The 21,484-nt window shown below is 38.3% G+C and overlaps 1 protein-coding gene across 37 annotated transcripts in view; it reads right to left on the reverse strand.

The window, feature by feature from the left end:
* LOC130082286 (adhesion G protein-coupled receptor L3-like) overlaps positions 1-20,056 on the reverse strand; it is a 357,233-nt gene extending 337,177 nt beyond the window's left edge. For all 37 annotated transcript variants that reach the window (XM_056247124.1, XM_056247125.1, XM_056247121.1 and 34 more), the window contains exon 1: positions 19,557-20,056. The gene's annotated coding sequence lies outside the window, so the exon portion shown is untranslated. The remainder of the gene's footprint in view (positions 1-19,556) is intronic.
* Positions 20,057-21,484: the final 1,428 nt, after the last annotated feature.

Here is a 21,484-nt window from a genome sequence, read left to right on the forward strand (position 1 = left end):
CGATCCAATCTGACTTGTAATGCTGCCCGAATCATACACTGTTCCTTCGTTGGCCAGAGGAGAACTGGCCCTCCGACTGAGTCTGGTTTCTCCCAAGGTTTTTTTCTCCATTCTGTCACCTGATGGAGTTTTTGTTCCTTGCCACTGTTGCCTTGGCTTTTGGCTTGCTTAGTTGGGGACATTTAATATTCAATAATATTATTGATCTGCCTTACTTAAGGTGGACGTTGACGCAATTTTCTTTTAGAAACAAACTTTGTTGTATTATTTTCATGTTATCACTGTGAAGCTGCTTTGATACAATCTGTATTGTAAAAAGCGCTATATAAATAAAGGTGACTTGACTTGACTATTTATAATGTAGAGGGCGGGACGCTTCAGATTCTAGAGAGCATTTGATTGGACAGAAAATCTGATGAGAAGCTGAAATGCAGAGTGATGTGATCAAAATCATTGATCCATATTGGCAGAAGTGAGAGACTATAAGTTTTGAGTGCTTATATCTTATAAATGCGGATTTTGTCATTGTTTTGGAGCACACAAGCTAGTCGATAACAGTAAGGCTAATACTGTTGTACATACACTGAACAAAATTATAAACGCAACACTTTTGTTTTTGCGAACCATTTTTCATGAGCTGAACTCAAAGATCCAAGACTTTTTCTATGTACACAAAAGGCCTATTTCTCTCAAATATTGTTCACAAATCTGTCTAAATCTGTGTTAGTGAGCACTTCTCCTTTGCCGAGATAATCCATCCACCTCACAGGTGTGGCATATCAAGATGCTGATTAGACAGCATGATTATTGCACAGGTGTGCCTTAGGCTGGCCACAATAAAAGGCCACTCTAAAATGTGCAGTTTTATCACACAGCACAATGCCACAGATGTCGCAAGTTTTGAGGGAGCGTGCAATTGGCATGCTGACTGCAGGAATGTCCAGCAGAGCTGTTGCCCGTGAATTGAATGTTAATTTATCTACCATAAGCCGTCTACAAAGTCGTTTCAGAAAATTTGGCAGTACATCCAACCGGCCTCACAACCGCCGACCACGTGTAACCACACCAGCCCAGGACCTCCACATCCAGCATCTTCACCTCCAAGATCGTCTGAGACCAGCCACCCGGAACTCTGCTGCAACAATCGGTTTGCATAACCAAAGAATTGCTGCATTAACTGTCAGAAACTGTCTCAGGCAAGCTCAACTGCATGCTCGTTGTCCTCATCGGGGTCTCGACCTGACTGCAGTTCGTCATCGTAACCGACTTGAGTGGGCAAAGGCTCACATTCGATGACGTCTGGCACTTTGGAGAGGTGTTCTCTTCACGCATGAATCCCGGTTTTCACTGTACAGGGCAGATGGCAGACATCGAGTGGCCCATGGTGGCAGTGGGGTTATGGTATGGGCAGGCGTACCTGTATGTTATGGACAACGAACACAGGTGCATTTTATTGAAGGCATTTTGGTCACACTGACTGGTTTTCAGACCCCCCAACCAAAAAAAAAAAATCAAGTAAAACTGCACATTTTAGAGTGGCCTTTTATTGTGGCCAGCCTAAGGCACACCTGTGCAATAATCATGCTGTCTAATCAGCATCTTGATATGCTACACCTGTGAGGTGGATGGATTATCTCAGCAAAGGAGAAGTGCTCACTAACACAGATTTAGACAGATTTGTGAACAATATTTGAGAGAAATAGGCCTTTTGTGTACATAGAAAAAGTCTTAGATCTTTGAGCTCAGCTCATGAAAAATGGCAAAAACAAAAGTGTTGCGTTTATAAATTGTATTCAGTGTACGTAATTAGGACATTTAAGTAGCTTTTATAAACGTGCCTTAGAAAAAAACTACTGGTGTGCACCTTGAGACAAAACAATGGTACTGACATGTACTGACATGTTATATACTGATATGTCAGTGCAAGTTACTTTCAGTTGAAACAACATGCTTAAGCCTCGTCTGTGAAACAGGGCATAGACGTTATATCTTGTTTTATTGAAGTTCCCTCCTCTGAATAGACGTTATATCTTGTTTTATTGAAGTTCCCACCTTTGACTTTGAAGATTTTTGGGATTGCACTTCAGGTGTCCAATCACATATCAGGGGTGTGGCTAGAAGCCCATCTGGACACACCCCTGATTACACACCCTATCCCTACATTCTCATGAAAACAGAAAGAAACAAATGACAAGGGTGTGACTCAGACAAGTTTTTGCAGCTTTCCTATTATCTTTAAGTTCTCTCGTTTTGTCTGAAGCTCTTAAAGGCCATGGTGCAGGTTTTTTTTTTTTTTTTTTTTTGCCAGTTTTCTAGTTGGTAATAAACATTTAAACAGTTATCCTTTGTATTTTATGTTGTAGGGGATTACAAAAAAGAAATATAATACGGAAAAGTCGGTGATGTGTTAGCATTTACCACTAGCCTAGCGAGGATTCTAATTTCTCCCACAATGCATTGCATGACGTCACATGAGGTACTCGCTGTTGGACAACAGACGAAAGCCCGCGAGTAGTAACTTAGCTAACGGTAGCTAGTGAAAGAGTGACAGTGTCAGATAAGTAAATATATCGAGATAGATAGATAGATAGATAGATAGATAGATAGATAGATAGATAGATAGATAGATAGATAGATAGATAGATAGATAGATAGATAGATAGATAGATATCATAAGCATAACATAGATAGATAGTGAGAGATAGCATAGCATAACAGCTTAGAGAAGAGTAAGCTAGATAATAAGTAGACAAAATGGTTTATTACTGTGTTTGTGGCGGGTGCAAAAACTTTATCAAAACTGGACATGGGGTCCATTGTTTCCCCAAGGACAAAGGGAGCTTCCGAAGCTGGGTGCAATTTGTCAAGATTAGGCGAGCAGATTTTTCAGCTAAGTTAGCTCTGTCGCCGCCTACTCGAGAATATGCAGCGCGCATTTCAAAGAGGAGGATTAATTTACCACGCAGGGGATGCCAAGATGGTCTCACTTAGTTTAAAGAGTGAGAGGATGGCTAAGTTACTTCCTACCGCCGTGCCGTCTGTGAATGCAAACCTCTCTGCTTGCCCTGTCCCGAGGTCGAGAGACACCGTCTGCCGCAAGCGAGATATTGCCACGGTAAGTTCATTCTAACGTTAATGTTTACAAGCTGCGTGTTAGCTAGCTCTGTGTGTATTTTGTATAGCTACCGTGTTCCCTTTGACACAGCCTCCACTACAAGCACGATCACTCTGACATTAGAAGAGCATTTTTCGTGATTCACGAATTTGAGCCAAAACAAAATTGCCCTGAAGTAAATGTCCATATCGTCATGAAAGCTTCATGGCTAGTGTTTGGATCAGTGGTGATGATCATCAAGCGGCTTTCGCAATCGTGTGTTTGCGTTTTGTGTTAGACTGCTACGGTTCTCTTTCACATTTGACCGTGACCGTGTCGTCAGGGCTGTAGTGGAGGCTAAACGCAGTTTACCCACCGCTGAAATTATGTCAGAAACAGTTTATCCACTTCTCACTTCAGAGTTTAGCTACCTCTCAGTAAATTCACTACCTCGTAGAGTTTATGTAACTTTACCACATGTATTACCACTAGTATTGGTGTAAACATTTAATTGTAACATTCAAATCATCAAATATGTTCTGAATTTCTTTTATGTATTTTTAAAACATTTAGTAGCGCATATCAGGGTCCACTGTACTGTAATCTCCCTGGCAATCTCGTAACATTCTGTTTACTGTTTATGTTTGCTATAATTCATATGCAGGACAATTTCATGTGTTTCCATTAGTGGCAATGATCTTTATACAGTATTATTATTATGTCTGCAGGTTATGCAACATCATTAATGAAGGCCCTTCGGGAAAGCTACACCAATTCACCTGCAGCTCTTCGAGAGGTTAGCGCCAGTTTGTCCTGATGCACCCGCAACCATCGCCACATCCTTCAAACAGGTTCCTGAGGAGGCCGTCAGCCTCTACCTAGCCCGGCAGTCACACTACAAGAACCTAATTTCACATTATTTTCTTTCCACAGACAAGTCCAATGATTTAGTTGTAAGTATTCATTTAGTGGTGGTTTCCTGCATTCTGCATGTTTTTTTTTTCTTTGTGTGCTGTTGCTTTGGTTTTACTTTGCACAAAATCAGTACTTTTTTTCTTAGGCTATTGATTCCCGTGATCCTGCTTATAAATTCCGATTCAGCCATTAGCCTACCTTCGTGATCACGCAAAGAGGTCTGGAGAGGCGGTCCGTTCAGAATTACTACCAACATAAAATATAAGTGTGCATGTACAAATTTGCAGTAATGTTCGGTAAATATAAACTATATATATATATATACACACACACACACAATTCATTTACTTAAATGGGTTAGGGTTATGTGTGTATATATGCATAGGCGTACAAACATACATACATGCATATGCTATGCATATATATTATAAATAATATAATATATACTTCAGGTTACCAGAAGTTAGCTAACTTTAATGAAGAGTTGGTCATGTGAGCTATAGCTAGCTGCAAGTAACCCATTATCTTCCAATAAGCATTAACTAAAACTGGCTACATAAAATATACTGACTAGATTCACGAGAGGTCGGCTAATGTGTGTAAAAGTAAAAAAAATACAGTAATTTCATTATTTTACCAGCGAGCGTACTTCGGAAGCACTGAAAATGAATGGGGTTCAATGCTGGAACTATCAGTGTTTGGAACTATCGGCCGCTCCACGACACGCGTTACTTGCGCATTTTTAAGTTCCTATGGCGGTCTATGGGAGTGTCGCAACTCTCTCTCTCTATGGCTCTGTCTGGACCACACTATTGCAGGCAAAAGAAACAATGTGCAAACGTTTCAGGTCTAGCCCTACATCAGTGGGCTTTTTTTTATATAGATTTGTTTACTTGCAACCTGTGTCTTTGTTCAGTAATCTTTGTCCTTGTTCAGTAAATGTTTAGTAACTATTACAAGCAATGCCAATAAACTGTTTTTTTTCTTTCTTATAGAAATTCATGTGTTCTGTGTACTTTATAACATTTTGAGGGCAAATTGGGCGATCACAACAGAATAAGCAATTATTATTTTTATACATTTTCATCCAAACGAGGCGATTGAAAGCCCTGATAGGTCTGGTCACGACTTTGGAATTGTTGTCTGATGGTTGAAACCACACGAGAGGCTTCTTATACTCCTGCCTAAAACTCCATAAGCCCAGGCCAGCGTATAGCCTGCCTGTACGCAGTGTACCGGTATTGCCTAGGGATAAGTAGGAAAGATTCTTAAGTTTTAAACTCTGTAAGTAGGTTGGAAACATCTCTGATGTATGTTTATTGTGTATGCAACACATCTCCTGTCACCTATAGCTGTTGTTCAAAGGACTCCGTGTAAAAAATAAAAAGGTAAAGTAAACATAAACCATGAACATACTCGTGCGTGCTGGCTTGAAGGGGACCATTATCCTGCATGAAGTGTGAGTATGCTATGTGTAGCACAAACGGATTCAGGCATTAAGCCTCATATCCAGGATGCTGCGTTAGGCACGTTACAACTGCTGGCCGCGGGGTGAGGTCCTCGACCAGCAACCAAAACGCGCTCACCTCCCTACAACACAAGCTCTCCACCACAGTTTCCATGGGACGACACCGCCCACAACTCACTCCCTTTCCTGGTAAGCCTGACGGTGTCAATGACAGTCATGAGGAAAACTAGTTAGCACTATCAACAATAATCACACTGACTGAAGACATGACCAGCCTACTCGTCGTCAGCTACGTTTGCAAACAACATTTTCACTGGAGATAGAGGTGAAAGCAGGACACTCGGCCCGGCAAACAGATACTCAAATTATACTCGAAATTTACTCGATGCCTTATTAATTTCAGTATATTTAAAGTAGCCTATGCCTCCTCTGTAGAAAATGGTTATATTACAAGACACAAATTCAGATAGCCTTCTCAGAGCCTGTTTTATTAAAGGTTTGAATGAATGAAATGTCTCTTGTATTAGAAAAAGAAATATATAATTATTACAGGTTTGAATGAATGAAATGTCTCTTCTATATTAAAAAAATAAATATATAAAGAAGAAATAACTAAAAGAAATACCTCCAAATTTAACAAAAATAGCTCTCACAAGCTTACAAAAACAAACTAACAAAATGTATCTTTAGTCTTCCTCTTTATCCTGTTTTTCTTCCTCATTCTCCTTGTTTGCCCATCTATGTTTTGCTTTAGAGCTGATCTTTCCCAGAAGTTTTGAAAACCAGGACATTTTCATAATAAAAAAAAAAAAAACCCAGCCAGGACAGGACGTGAAAACAGGACTGTTGGTCACCCTAACCTAGTCTAAAGTCTAGGTCTAGCGCGTACATTCAGATGCTATTTTAAGCGCGCATGCTTGGCCATAATACAGAATGAACAACGCGCATACACTGTAGATGATTCTCTCATCTACACAGATGCATTTTACTTTTTGCAAATGATACATTATTATAAGGAAAACTATTTAAACACGAGTGAAATCATTGTTGTGTTCATGACGATAGGAAAAATAGGCATAAAGCGTACACATTTACCCAAATTATTATGTGCATGATTAACCGAAGCTAATTTGGGTGGGTTTGTCCCATCCCCGGCCCAATGTCACTTCTCTTTATTTTACGGCCCTGACGAGAACATCGATCTCCTCGGCTGTGAACCATCAGAACTGTAACTAAACCAAGCGCGCCGCTGCCTGCGTCTACCTCATGTGACGTCATCGCCGAGTCGCGTAAAAAAATAACCGTTACTAACCAAAAACGTCAAAAACTGGACTTTAACACAATTTTGGAGACATTTCTAACTTTATATACATATCTTAACTGCTTTATGTACCCATTAATCGACAGTGGTGTTTAACCTGCACCATGGCCTTTAAAGGCTCAAACTGTCACTCTTTCTTTCTCTGGGTTTTATTCAGAGTTCAGCGTAGCGTGCTGAGAGAAACAGTTGATGTCTCGAACGCTTCACTTAAACCCCGAATAAAAGGCATCTGAAATCTTCTTCCTGATCTCATGTGACAGTGTGACTTCAGAATAATGCAACCCTGAAAACAGTCACCCTTGACTCCATGATGACGCACATATCTTAACTTGATCCTAATTTACACAAGAGTTTAGAGCAGACTGGAGCCATTCAAATCATAAAACACCATTTTTATTTGAAAGGAAATGTTAATGTTGGTTCCTCCAACTTTTCTGAAAAGCATATGTGTCAATATTACATCAAAACTGACCCCAAAACTGCTTTCTTAAAGGGGTCATATGATGCGACTTCTTGTTTTCCTTTTTCTTTAGTGTATTATGTAGCTGTTTGTGCATGTATAAGATCTGCAAAGTTACAAAGCTCAAAGTTTCAAACGCAAAGAGATATTCTTTGTAAAAGTGAAGGCTCAGCCACGCCTTCCTAAAATGCTTCGTTCAAACACGCCCCCACAAATCTACGTCAGTATGTGGGGGAAGAGTTTCATAACACCGCCCAAATGTATACGCAAAGAAAGAAGGCGTAACTTTTATTCTCGCTGTATTATTGTTCCCGCCGGCGCCGCCATGTTGGGGAGATGCTGTGTTTTTCGTTGCGAAAGCCAAACTACATTGTTTGGCCTTGTTTGGCCTAGAAAACAGTGGTTAAGCTTTATTTACAACACTGTTCCAGAACAGTACAATCAAAATATTTGACTGTGTGCTGTGCATTTTTCGGAGGACTGTGTCCAGAGAGTACAAGGCCGGCTTTTTGATTCTAAAAAGTTGGGCAATTCCATCTTTGCAAGTGCAGTCTGGCGCTTCTGACTACGTTTTCATATTTTAAGAATTTGCTACTGACTATTCAAACACGAGTTTTGAGCAGGGCTTGTTGTTTCTACGATCACAAATGCAGACATGGTTTCATGTTTACATAGTGTTCTCCATCCCGTAGCTTGGCGCGACCCGTAAAAAGACAGTATAAGTCATTATAATCAGGAATTATGTCCCCAATGAAAACCTTACCAATCTGATACGTTCTAGTCCAGTCGTGCTGGCAAAGTTGATCGATCTGATTGGTCATCTGCATTTTCCGGATCAGATTCGGGCTCGAATTGATACGGTAGTAACGACATTCTCACCTGTAATTATTGCTTTGGTAGCTGATGTTCAAAATATGGTAAGGGGTGTGACATTTCCATCACATGCTTAAGGTTTTTGGCCCAATCACAATGCACTGGATCGCTGGCCAATCAGAGCACACCGCGCTTTTAAGAACGATGAGCTTTGTAAAAATCGGCGCGTTTCGGAAAGGCAGGACATAGAGCAACAATAAAGTACGGTATGTGTAAAATAATGACTTTTTTAACCTAAAACCGTGTAAAAACATTGTATTAAACCAAACACGCAAAATAATGTTATTTTTTAGAACCGTCGTATGACCCCTTTAATAAACATTATGTAAAACATTGTTTTCATTTCATCCTAAAAGTGAGTGCACACAAAAGTTTTCAGATTTGAATATAATGTACATATGCTATAATTTATGCTATATGCTATACATGTGCTATAATTTACCAGTTAGTCTAAAGTTATGTGTAAATGCACAAGCTTCACACCATGTCACCTCTTCAAAATATTCCAGAGATGTGACACTAATGTGTTTATTGGTATTTTAAACTATAAGAACAAAACTAAGTTATTTTCAGTACTCTGTTGATAACAAAATTACATGTTACATTACAAAATACATTGAGACGCTTCTTGCACACAAAAAAACAAGCTCTGTTTATATAATTATAGTCGATATATAATATTTTTGTCAAGTGTGCTTACAGGGAACTACTCTATTGACCTCCATTGTTTCTAATAAGCTCATCTATCCATTGAACCCCATAAAAAAAAGGCATTAACTGAATTCATTGTGCTCAAAATGCATCATTTTAATGCATAAACTTTACCCACTTACATTAGTTTCATTGTAGGGACAAATGGGCCGAACGAAAACAATTATAAAGGCTATACTTGGAACACAACTGGGCTAAAATGGTTTTAAGGAATAATTCATGACGGGGCATTGAATTATTAGAAAAATAATGCACCCCGAGGTGGTAATGCGGCCATGACACAAAGCAGATGGTGCACTCAATCCACTCCCTAGCTCCCTAGGTCGTGAATCACTATAGTGTACACAAATTCGGGAACTAGTAAGGAACCTGGCTCACTATACACTGATGACACTATTTTCGGCAACATAGTCCTCATTATACAACATCACTTCTGGTATTTCTAAACACCTGAATTGATATCTTTAAATGTTATTTAAAGTACATTATGATAAATACTTTGATTGTTACATATACATGCAACATTTCAGCCGTAAATAAATTATAAATGTTAGCTATTATGTTCACTACCTATCTATCGATGTATTTTCTTATGCTGAAATATAATTAAATAATTGTTTGTTTTTTCAAAACATCTACCGTGTGTCATTATGTGTGGTGAGTTGGCTTGCGTGATTTATGTTTCGATCTTTAGAAGTTCCACTAAGGGAACATAGTGAGCATCGATGCTCCCTGGTTTTCACGATGCATTGTAGGACTTTTTAGGGAGCGAACGTTTCAGTGCCCTGGAAGGATGTTGTGATTGAGACAGTCCGATCAGTGCCCTGACTACTGAACTGGGGAGCTGATTGAGACGCACCCAGAGTTAATGGGAAAATAATTGCACACTTTAGAACATTGGTCAGCCAATAAAACACACACACACAATTTTCATAAAATTAAGTCCTTGTTATTTTCTTATTTTTTACAAATCTGTCTTTAAAGACACTAAAATGTTGTTATCAGCATCTCAATCTAGCCAATAAGACACGTCAGAAAAGATACATATTCTTCTGCTACATCTCTGTTTCCCAACATCGGTGTTTCTCTCTTCTCTGGCTGTGAATGAAGCAGGACACGGATCTAATGGAGCAGCACTGCAGTGGCTTTACCCTCTCACACATACACTGGCCCCTACGGACTTACCAATGTCACCTAACAGACAATTCCGACGCACAAACCCCACAGGGCTCAAATATGGCACTGCGGATAGAGAAACAAGGAGAGAGAGAGAGAGAGAGAGAGAGAGAGAGAGAGAGAGAGAGAGAGAGAGAGAGAGAGAGAGAGAGAGAGAGAGAGAGAGAGAGAGAGAGAGAGAGAGAGAGAGAGAGAGAGAGAGAGAGAGAGAGAGAGAGAGAGAGAGAGAGAGAGAGAGATGAATTGTTGTCCTGGAACAGCCAGGTGGTTTCTGTCAGCAATAGTTTAAGCGTGAATGGACATAAAGACACAAAGTGAAGAGCTAAACAGCTGTACCAAACACGCATATTTACTTAACTCAAGTGAGGACACACACTACCAGTTAAAAGTTTGGAATGATTAATATTTTTTAATGTTTTTGAAAGTAGTCTCTTGTTACCAAGGCTGCATTATTTGAAACAAATTACTGTAGAAACAAAAATATAAGCAGCAAAACTGTCTTCTATTGATAATATTAAGAAATGTTTCTTGAGCATCAGATCAGCATATTAGAATGATTTCTAAAGGATCACTGAAGACTGGAGTAATGATATTTAAATTTAAAATGTCTCTTTTCTATTGTAATACATGTTAAAATATAATTTATCCATGTGATGTCAAAGCTGAATTTTAAGCATCAGCTTTGACATCACATGGATAAATTGTATTTTAACATGTATTACAATAGAAAAGAGACATTTTAAATTCTTATATTTTTTCACAATTTTTCTGTTTTTCTGTATTTTTGATCAAATAAATGCAGCCTTGATGAGCATAAGAGACATTTAAAACAGTTTAAAAAATTGTAGTTATTCCAAACTTTTGACTGGTAGTGTACTAGACTTCTATTGTTTTATATAAAATAAATTATAATGAGTACATATTAACCTTTAAACTAAAAGAAAACATTTCTTTTTATAAAAATTTTCCCCATGTTTTTTTTTTTTTCATAAATCATTGTTATCGGTCACCTATTACATCTGTCTGTGTGTTTTGTTAATATTTAACCAATGAAAAGTATTAAAAAGAGCTTGTAACTAAACATCATAACTCCACTGTCGGTAAAACCTCATAAACTCTATCGTGAATGAAGTGCAGCACACATTTTGGATAGTCTCTGCTTGTTTGCAATGCAAGGGTATTTTGAGGGTTTTTGAATATGTAGTGTTTTTATTACTCAAGAAAAACTAATATATATATATAAATAAAGGCTAATGTTTTATGAATTTGAGGAGCAGAGAAGAATGTCTTAGTCTAGAATTTGTCGTCAAGTCATAGGCAATAAAATAGCCTGTGCGTATCACTTTTTCCTCAATAACATGAGAATTCGACCCAATGACAAAAAAAGGAGTGACTCCTACAACAAATCTTGGGCCTCCATTTGGTTAAATGTTCAAGTGCAAGTGTATGATTTCTCTGGTTGCCAATTGCTGCTCGCATCAAATTCAAGGCACAGATGTTTGCCCACAGAACAACCACTGGCTATGCACCACTATTCCTAAACTCACTACTTCAGACCTATGTGCCCTCCAGAAGCTTGCGTTCTGCAAGTGAATGGCGCCTTGTGGTGCCAACCCAAAGAGGCACAAAATCCCTTTTTACAGACCTTTACCCTGAGTCTGTTCCAAGCTGATGGAATGACCTTCCTAACTCAACCTGAGTTGCTGAGTCTTTAGCCATTATCAAGAAATGGCTGAAGACGCATCTTTTTCGTCAACACTTTACCCATTAATACTAACACTTACTATTTTTATATATCTATACCTTGCTACATGCACTGTGCTAGACTAACTGGGACTAGTCACAGAACTTCATATTGTTCCCCTTTTGTTGGTTTGATTGCATCTATTGTTCTCCTCATTTGTAAGTCACTTTGGATAAAAGAGTCTGCTAAGCTAAATGATTAAATGTAAATGTATGACCACATATAAAGCCACAATATCAACTTTGACAATGAAAAGTATTTCCTGAAATATAAAGTTCTTGGAGATACAAGGTTTCTGTCCGACAATGACAATATTCTGGTTGATGTCACACTCAGGGACGCAGGAGTTCAATGTTCACACCACTAAAACCAAGATAAACACACAATTTTGGGAACAAGTGCAATTTCAATAGAAAAATGGAGACTTGGAAGGGATAATGACACACACACACACACACACAGACGGCAGGTGTTTTGGCAACGCCCAGTGAAGTAATTGTATTTCTGGCTTGGGCAAGAGATTGATTTAGTTAATTAAACATAATGTATGTGGAGACATTTAGCTGCTGTCCCTGCTAACAAATGGCAATGCTAAACACCGAGCAACTGGCAATGTCCAAATACCCCACACTGGACACATGAAATACACAAAATCAACCAAACACATACACCTAACTACAGTCGTTACCACACTACATTATTCCTGTAACATCAAGATTTTAACAATTTCACACTTGTCATTCGTAAATCCAACAAATTGTGGTTTCAATGGTATGAAGTGAAACAATGAGATGGAATAGCTAATATCTTAACAACAAATTAAATACAGAGCGTCAAATAAGAGTTTCCAAGATAAAGAAAAACGTTTTAGCAAAACGTTCATACAATTTTCCAGGATAAATGTCATGAGGTGTAACCATAAAATATAAAATTAGCACAAACGCACACCAGATCTTAAATAAAAAAATGTATTAAGATAGATTGTTTTTATCCTTAGGGAAATTTATTGTATAATAGAATTACAATAGAGAGAACATCTTGTCAGTGTATGTATGAGTTGCACTTACAATGTATTTGTTTTTTTAAATAATCGATCTGGACAAAAGAATTTCATTAACCCTGTCATCCATTATCTTGTGTCAGCATTTCAGCATTTGATTCCTATTGGTTGTCATACTAAAATGCTTGTATAAGAAATCTGGACTTTGGTCATTTAAAAAATTGCATGGCTACATTTGTTTAACAATACTATATTCTCTTATAAAGGCAATAACTTGACATTCTCAACTCTTCAAGTTAGTCTTGGCCAAAATGAAGGAAACAGTCTAAGACAGCCAAAACTTCACACCAAGTTCTCTTAGAGATCCATAGCCTAGAGAAACATAGGCCATCTATGTTTATAAATCTCAGAGATAAGTTGCTTTATCAGTCAGTGGAAAAGGGAGTCTCAGCTAGCGCAGTGACCTTGATCTGAATGCAAACTACATCTTATCACTCCTAAAGCTGCCCAAACACCCTCACAAATAATTCCAGGCCGCAAGAAACAAAAAAAAAGCGGCCCTGTGAATCGAATCACTCTGCAGTTCACATCACCGCTTTGCAGATCCATTATTTAAAAGAGATAAAGACTTTCTCATTTAACTGTATCTGTCATGAGGAATAATGATTGGGATTCCCACCCTTCACCCTGTTGGTTTGGTATATCAAGAGCAAGTCTTCATGAAGGGAGAATAAAATAATGTACTTCCTGCAGGCAACAGTTCCCTTCACTCGCATACCGTAGCCATGAAGTCGGGGCCATCCACGAAAGTTAAATGAGCCCATGTCTCCTTCCATTATGCATCATCGAGACCTATTCAGTCCATCGTGCAACAACGTCCATAAAGCAGAATCAAATCAAGTGCCATGGATGCAAATGAGCTAACAACTCCAGCCTAAAAGCGAAGCCTCAAAGTGTGCAGACAAATACGCCAATGAGATCAGTCCATATGGAAAGTCGACACAGCTTAAATCAATTGCAAGGTTGAAAATAAAAAGCCTGGTTATATAAAGAGCCCATATTAGGCACAAAGTACAATGGGAACAATGACACCTACTAAGTTTCACTTTAACTGGTCAAAGTAGTGCAGAGATAGCCTGACTTTTTTTTTTATAGTTGATAATCTCAAACTCTGCAATAGTTGTTAAAATCAAATCCATCTAATACATTTAGTAAGTATTGGGCTGATGCAAGCCAGTTTTGGTTAAACTTGATTAAGATTGACAGAAATAGAGGCAATCCATCCAACCAAGACTGATTGGAAATAGGTGACTCTGCCTATATTTCTGCAAATCCTGAAATATGTTGCTCCGGGTACATTTCACCACAATTTTCACTCGTCCACAAGGTCCTATATAATATATATGTATATATATGATTTTTTAAACAGTGAAAAACGTGCCTGTGGGTACCATTTTATCTTGCTTCCATGAGTTTTGAGCTCTTTTAACATGACTCGTGTTTCACGGCACTCGTACTTGAGCGCTTCACATCTTAAGTGCAATGCTGTACCAGGTGAGCTACAGAGCAAGTTTACTACAAGAATCTGCCCATGTAATCATAAATTGTGTGAAAAGGAATAATTTACTCCCACTAGTGTTCATTTCAGCTGCAAAACTGCAGTAAATTGCATGCATACACTTAAAAAAAAATGCTACTTTAAACTAACTCAATTCAATTATGGACAGTGGATCCAAACAACCAACTTAGTTTTTATTAACATTAAAGGTTTGTTTTTAATCTATGCACAATCCTTGTGTTGTGACAACACAACTGACTGAGGAAGAATCTATGTAAAATAGTTATGTCTGTCCAACCAACTCAATTCAATCACTTCACTGTAACTTAAACTGGTTACGTTTTCTGAACGTGTTTTGGTCTAGTAAAAACTCTCCAAATATTTTTCACTGAAGCAACATACGTTTTTAGAGCTTTGCAAAAATCTAGATAGAGGCACGTATTTCCAGCTGAAAATAACAGAAAAAAATGAGCGGATAAAAGGCAGCCTGAAATCGAAGCAGCGGCAAATTAGCAGCCAATAAAATAGCTTAAAATGGAAGCAGTCAGCATTACTTTAACAAATAGCAGGCCTCTGTGTCAGCCAGGCTGTGAATTAACCACCCAGTTATAAATGTCCTTCATTAGGGCACAAAGCACACGGTGGCCAATGGGAAGATGAAGCCCCTAAGGGGCCTGATGGAGATGCCCAAATTCATTTCAGATGCTCAGAGAAATCTGGCAGAAAATCACAACACATAGAGAGAGAAAAAGCGAGATGCAGCAAGCATTTTCAGGGCACCAGTTCAGCTGACAGGAAGACAAAACGAGAAAAGCAATATCTCACCTGCTCTTCAGAGGAGTAAATAGCAGATAGCTCTTACAAAGGAAACCCTCAACTCCCATTGCATCTGAGGTGACAATCTAACAGAGCTATTGGATCACTATAATAAACCGCTTTCAACATCTCAACCCGCACCTGCACTAGCAAAAATGTTCACATAACCACAACGACACAAAAATGAAAACTGCATCATGTCTGGGCTCTCTCAATCTGTCAGTTTTTTTGTCAAAGGATGACACATTCAAACTAGAGCTGGATGGCATTGCCTTTTGATCATATTTAATATATCTTGATTTTTTGGAACTACCATTTTGACAAGAATATTCCAGGTTTTTCATTCAAAAGGTAAAAGCAGTAAAAGTCCAGTTGCAAACACATTTTGGGTCTCATTCATGAAACACGAGCAGAACTAATTAGAAGTTTTGTGAGTTTTAGTAAAATCTGCTCATGAAGTGGTAAAAATTGATTGGTTATTATTCTTACATGGGCTGAAATGAAGTGTGACATTGCAAAGCATTTTTATCTTCCGTTTTCCTCTCATTAATTTGTTAAATTAAGCAGCATTGCGATTAAAAACTGTGGAGACTGTGAATCAGAATCAGGTCAAACGCTTCTCACAGTCAGCTGAAAAGAGAAAAGCCTCATTTGAAAGTGATTACAGCTGATAACATTGAGGATGTGAACAGTTCATAATGTTTCTTCATCACATTCACTATGGTACTTCAAATTCTTTAGTTACAATCACATTACAATGACCAGAATCAAAACGTTTAGTTATAAACATTCAAAATTCAGAGCAGACTCCCAAGATGTATTTACAATACCACTTTTTTCCGCTTTGTGTCACTATTGTAACCAAACCCAGCGTATTTAGCATAATTTCCGTAAAATTAAGGATGACAAAATTGTTAATCTGCACAGGCCTCTGTAAAGTTTAACCATTATAGTATTAACACTTAAGATAGTTGTATCAATATATATATATATATATATATATATGCATTCATATCTTACAGTAAGTGCAAACTCTGGCAAACACACAGTATTTATGCAATCTCTAACACTTGTGGTGCATGTAAGGCTCATTTGGATGCTCTGTTGCAATCATTTTCGTATGTGTTCGGTAACGCTTTACAATAAGTTTCATTAGTTAACATTAGTTAAAAGGTATGGTTCATTAAAAAAAAAAAAATCTGTCATCATTTACTCACCCATAAGTTGCTCCAAACCTGTATGAATTTCTTCCTTCTTCTGAACCAACGCTATCTCACAACCAATTCGTACGGGTGATTAAAAGGTGGCTATTTCGTACGAATTTGCACGACCTCACTCGTATAAATTCCTGAGCTAACATGAACTAACAATTAGCTGCTGTATTTTTATAACATTAACAAAGATGAACAAATACTGTAACAAATGTATTTCTCACTATTAATTAAAGTTAGTTAATGCATTAACTAGTGTTAACTAGTGGGACCTTATTGTAAAGTGTTACCTTTAAGTCTTTATTTGAAAAAAAAGCCTAATACTCTTTTTTATAGTATTTAAGTATTTTAGCGCATTTGCAATACTAATCATGCTGTTATTTTTCACTTTTTTATTATGAATTTTCTAAAATGAAGATTAATATTCGATTAATCGTCATAGTGATAGTCCATTTCATTGATTGCATACCAAATCTAATGCAATTTTGCTACTAATGTATCCTTTTTATAAACGCCATCAAACGTGATACATGAATTGTGCTATTCATAATGTCATTTAATTCTACATCGTCAGCCAAATCATCATCGTGAATGCATCATGAATATTTGATATATTGCTCAGCCATAGGTCACACTAATGGCAGATCACACATTGCAATTCAACCCTGTGACCCAATAGTTATTGATTAATGTGTTTCGTTGATTTAATTTGAGACCAGTTGGGGTCAAAGGATCCTCAGTAATCAATCAACCCTCTGAGGAGCTGCCAGGAATGCAAGAAAAATGAAGTGGAAGGTTTCGTGCGGGGGTTCATCAGCAAGGTGAGGGAGACATGAATGGGGTGGCTGAACTAATCTTATTTAGACCAAGGGAAGAGCATGCACACAGGAAGCAACTCAGGAGTGCGTTTCCAAAGCCCACGGCCCGTATCGGGTGAATCCAGTCAGTATGTTGACCGCCCGCGCTCCAATTCTCTGACTTAATGAGAAAACGTGTTTTCAGTTTAGTAAAGTACTGCTGGCTTGTATTAAAATGACTAATGTGGTCAGTGTGAAGGCCGTAAACAGCAGATACTAGAGCAGACATCTATTCACCGTAGAGATGAGGTCAAAGGCTGCTCAACGCAGACACACTCACACACACATGCACGCAGCGCATCCATGAGGACAGGTTACGCTGTAAGCAAAGCTCAGGTTGACAAGCAGTGAGACCCAACGCATGACATGTCTCTGCTCTTCAGGGATGACATCAACATTCAGGATGCCAGACAGAGAGACAGCTCTGTTAGTGCACACAAGCATGTTTACTTAGCTACATGAGAACTAAAAAGATAACTAAGCTCGTTTGTGTCTGCTGCTTTAAATGCTTGAGCTCGTTACAGCAGGATGGATTCTGATTGGCTGTCAATGTTTTTATCGTTTATCATCGGGATAAAATCGTTCTGAAAGTGATTACAACAATATCGTTTCTCTGTAACCATATCGTTTCTCTGTAACAATATCGTGTATCTGTAACAATATCGTTTCTCTGTAACGATATCATTTCTCTGTGCCGTTATCGTTGTAGCACTGGTGTGAACTCTGATATTCTTTAATATTGACAATGATTTTAGGACTATCTTTATCGCTATTGTTATAGTTATCGTTCTTGGTGTGAACGGGCCTTTACTTTGTGCCGTTATCATTAAAGCTGCGGTGTAGACTTTCCCATTCTCGTACAATTAGAAAGATAATAGTTAATAGTTTTTTAACTATGATACTATGTGCGTCCACACCAACACATAACGCTTTTTTTTTATTGTCTGCCACTTTAAATGCTCGAGCGCTTGTAGGGTGGATTCTGATTGGCTGTCATTTTTTTTCCTTCATCAGCTGGAAAAATCGTTCTGAAAGTGATTTCAACGATATTGTTCCTATGTCGTTACCATTATCATGTGGACTTCTATTCTCTATTCTATTTTCGTAGAAGTAGGCCTATAACGTTACTTAAAACTTTATATTTCTCATTATAGTTATTCCATATCATCCTTTATGTGAACGTGCCTTTATACTTTACAAAACAATATATAATAAAGATAAATATGATTACTTGTTATTACTTTAGAATTCAAAGAGAGAGCATGTCATCTTCCCTGCCTGGCAACTCTGTTTCAGTGGCAAAACGATGAGCCAGTATCTGATTAACCCATACTGCTTTTTAACCATCTGATGTCCGGTTTCCAAATCGGACACAGTTTGAAGGTTTGTTCACTCTGGTTCTCTGAAGCGCTGAGAGCAAAGTTACTACATGAATGCTTCAGGCATCAATGCAGAACACATTCGCCCATTCAATCTCCCTCGTCTTCCAGTAGAATGTCAAGCAGTAGCTCTCCAAGGAAAGTAAGCATTCAGGTGAGACTAACAGAGAGAGCTCCTAATGTCCCTTAGAGGCTCCTGGAAAAGGCCAGCTCCATTATGCCTGAAGTATGGACATTTATGCAGTTTCCTTGCAACAACAGAAAATCTACTGAAACTAATATAGCGCAATGAACCCGAGAGGAACATAATCAGTTTTAAAAGACATTTTCTCCAGACTGCGTCAATTTGCATGGTTCGCCTTTGCGCAGCTGAGCGCTTCAGAGAACGCGTCTGCGTTACAATTATCTTAATCCAATAAGTTATAAAAGAGGTTAGTTTAAATATTTATTACGTCCTGAATTTATAAACATAGTAGCCTAATTCATCACCGATGCAACGCAAGCGCATGAGGGTATAAAAGGTGAGAGCAACGGGGCCACATGCACATATAATGAAGCATTGCGGTAAAAGTACTTAAAACACTCCAAAGGTCTCCTCAATCTGACATGATGTTTAATAGGGAATTAAAAACACAAACTTATATGTTGGGTAACGAACATTTTGAGTAGCCTACAAACCATGAGCTACTCAAAGATAGTATTATAGTACTCGCCTATATGAGTAGCCAATTTTTTATTATAAGAATGATGATAGGAATTGGGAAAGGATAGGGACTTGGAAACACACATAACGTTAGAGGTGAATCATCTTAATAACCAGCGGGCGCACGGTACGCCTGCAAACATTCACCCGAAAACGACCATCCAAACAACACACTTTTATGTAAAACAACCGGATAGCAGTATTTTCGTGAAATTCAATAGGTGATAAAGGATAGATTTCCGGGGCACACTGAAATCAGGCTGAACTTACCCGCGTCTCCGCGAAGCTTCTTGGTGATGGAGGGTCTTTTTGCGCACCGGGCGCACAGTCCGCACACGCGTCTCCGGACACAATCAGTCTCTTTTATGCGATGAAAATCTTCCTTGCGCGCAGAAATAAATGGTGATACTCTGTTTCTCCAACGCAGAGACCCTTGATTCCTTTCTATCCTGTAAGGTTAACTCCAAACTGACACTCTCAGGGTCATCAATGTCCTGATATCCAAATGTTTTACAGGAGCTTCTGAAAAGGAATAAAAAGGCTCCTTGTTTGGATCCCCATCATCAGTCTGAGTGCCACCTCGGCACACCGTGTCCCCATATCGCCCTTGTCCAAAAGAAATCAAATGTCGGGCAAAGGTAAATAAGTATGTACATCCAAAGTTCTCCAGCTGTATGTTAAAGCAGTGTGCTGGTGAAGTCCAGGTGCAGCTCCGGTATAATGCGCCGATCTGAGCGCGGTGACAGTCCGATCTCAAGCGCACACACCAAGAGAAATGCGGGTTGAAAGAGGGTTGCCAGATATTTCCGCGAAATGATACATACAGCGGACAAAGTAAATCTTTCTGATTACAGCGGACAAACTTAATCTCTCTTCAATAGTTAATTCAAAGTGCGAAAATAACCAGAGATATATTAGGTATGAAACGAAGCAAATTTTAGTTTAGTGTCTGGTGGTTCAATAATGTGTCTGAATTCTGAGTTTGGAATCAGTCCTTGTGGGCTCAAACAAGAATCTTAGAATAAGAAAAGTTCCATAAAAACTAAAATGAGCAATTAATGTGTTTCTCACATGATTTCTGTTGGATACCTTTGCAGTTTAATCCTTTAGCATCGCTTTATGTTTTTAGATATTTTAGACTTTAATTGGAAATATGATAATGGTAGACTTGAAGACCATTTAGCCTACTCAAGAAAATACTTTTTTTTATCAGCATCATCAGCTTTTTTTAGCTAAATGCAAATTAAACCTAAAACACTTGATTTATAAAAGGTAACGAATGTTATGTTAAAATTAAAAATATAACCATCATTATGTCCATTTTCTTTTCAACACTCGCACTTTGTAGCCTATAGCAGTTTCTCTCCCAAGTAGTCAAATGGCGATTACATTCACTATGACAATCTGGCAACCCCGTGCCCAGAAGCAAGGTGGATAGACTCCAATGAAAAGTCTAGAGCTCCCCCTAGCAGTATACAAATGAAATACTCACAATACTTCTCTCTCAGTTGCACTGAAAAGCTTTTCACACAACAGAACCTGTTATCAGCTTACAGTATTTTAAAGAGTGCATCATCTTACTGGCCCGCTGACTCTCAAATGAGCTTTTACACCAGCAAACATGCCTCAATCTTTAATCCTCATTATTACGGCTCGCATTCATAAAAGAGCCAGCTGAGATCTGAGATTACCTGCAGGGTACATTCAATGTTTTGTTCAGACACAGAGGGGAAATGTGCAACCTGTTTTTTACAACCTGGCTTCTTTCTTTCACAGTATGAGAACACATATCCACAAAACAAAAGATGGTGTTTTTGATAAAGCAAGAAATGAGAGCATTCATTGGCTATTTTCTCTTTCTTTCTTTTTGAAGCCTGTATTCTGCTTGGCCTTGTCAACGTTTTACATTAGGCTATTTTGAAAGTGAGATTCAGTATCAAGCCATCTTTGCGCTTTGTCAGATATGTTCCCTATACCTTTTAATATTATTTTCAAATAAATAAAATTGAAGATCAAGTGTGTAGGCCTCGGATATGTTAAAAGTTAGATTGTAACCGTTTAACATCAAATGTCTCGACATAATTGTGAGGTCTCCAGAAATCATACTTTTGCAGCATTCCTTTCTTTTTACTCAATTCGTTTTGACGTTTGCATCACATAACCAGCTCCATATGTTTGGCTTTTCATATGTAGGTTAT

This window comes from Rhinichthys klamathensis, unplaced genomic scaffold (genome assembly GCF_029890125.1).
Source record: "Rhinichthys klamathensis goyatoka isolate OS25496 unplaced genomic scaffold, OSU_Roscu_1.1 h1tg000042l_1, whole genome shotgun sequence".
Classification (NCBI taxonomy): domain Eukaryota; kingdom Metazoa; phylum Chordata; class Actinopteri; order Cypriniformes; family Leuciscidae; genus Rhinichthys; species Rhinichthys klamathensis.